The sequence below is a fragment of the Myotis lucifugus genome, unplaced genomic scaffold, assembly GCF_000147115.1.
Source record: "Myotis lucifugus unplaced genomic scaffold, Myoluc2.0 scaffold_637, whole genome shotgun sequence".
NCBI lineage: Eukaryota > Metazoa > Chordata > Mammalia > Chiroptera > Vespertilionidae > Myotis > Myotis lucifugus.
Genome location: NW_005871685.1, coordinates 348,456 through 350,035, shown reverse-complemented (window position 1 = coordinate 350,035; position 1,580 = coordinate 348,456).

Genomic DNA, 1,580 nt, shown 5'->3' with positions numbered 1-1,580 from the left:
CTGAGAATTGTCTTCAGCAAAGAGAGGATCTTTCCTGGGGTCTTGCCTCCTTCTCAGGGGTGGCCTGAAACCTGTGACTGGTTATTGTGAGAGTCTAAAAACATGGCCCCATGTTCCAACATAGGACTGCTCTGAAGGGTCATTCTGGCTTCAAAGCTTCTTGTGGGAATGACAGAGGTCTTGTGTGACTATTATAGTCCGTTTCCACCTCTGCTTAAACTTACTTGCTCCCATTTTGCCTCAAGAGCAAACCCCAATAAGGTTACTGTACCCATGTCTCTACTTCAGACTATGTATACTAGAAAACCTAGCTTGTGGTTAAAAGTGATAGGTATGGTCTCAGAAAGAAGACATGCTAGAATTTTGGAATTCTATCACCAGCCAGATGCTGGCAAGGAGAATCCAATCACTGGTGGTTGTTTTGATCATGAATAGAGAGTAGCCCAATTAGCAAGATTGCTCAAACTTTCAAGATATACAATATAATGGTAGTATTATATTAAGGAAACAAAACTAGTCATTTATTCAGTGTAGTACCATTTGCAACATTTAGGAGATACAGGAATTATAAAGAAAATGAAAGGTTTGGCTGTTGATGGGGCTATTGATATTCTGAAGACAGATGACAAAAGATAGAGGGTGATTAATCATATCATCAATTATAAGTTTAGGGTGGAAGCCAATGGACATTCTTGGGGATATATAAAGAGGTCTGAACATCCTTACAGCTGGAGAGCAGGAAAAGTTGAGAAGTCCGGAACTTAACCATAATTGTAAAAAAGCTTCAACAAACATGACATTCTCAATCTCGACAGGTCTGCAATGGTCAGGAAAATGCCCAGATTAGGGGAAAAACCCTATGCACGAGGCAAACACTAAATCTCAGGTCTCTAAGATTGCAGAGGTGTCCACCACCTAGTCTGAAGATGATGCAGGAGTTTGTTGCAAACCAGGCAACATGAACCTTTCAATGTCTGTTTCCATCTCCTCTCCTGACTAATGGGCCAATAACTTGTTGAATCCTCCTTGCAGTCCTATTTCAAGAAACTTAAGAGAGTATAGAGACTTTAAGATAAATGGGAATCTGGCTAAGGACCATGTGCTGAGTCAGGCAGCATTACATTATTATAGATGTTATTTATCAAGTGAAGAGTAACCGGGATTTTTGTGATATCGCTGCAGCAGAGAATGGGAACTAATCATGACTTCCTGGGGAACCCCTGAGCTGATGGCTCTTCTACACTGAGTTGGTCCATGTTCATTCATTCCCACCTCTCATGACTATGACTCTCTTTCATGCAGTGGCCTGGGACGTCAGAAACAATACCTAGGCATCATGAGATGACTGCTACACAGGTGTATCATCCAGGTGTTGAATAAACCTGATGCTTCCAGAAATATTTATTATGTTTCCATACCTCAGCTGATGTTTGATCAAAGTCAACATTGGAATGCCTCAATCCAGAAATGATCGAGAACATCATTCTTAAGCATTGTGACACTTGATTGCTGTGATCATTTGATTAGAGTTAGGAATTATTTTCATTAAAACTTTCAAATGCATATGTGCCTATGAAATA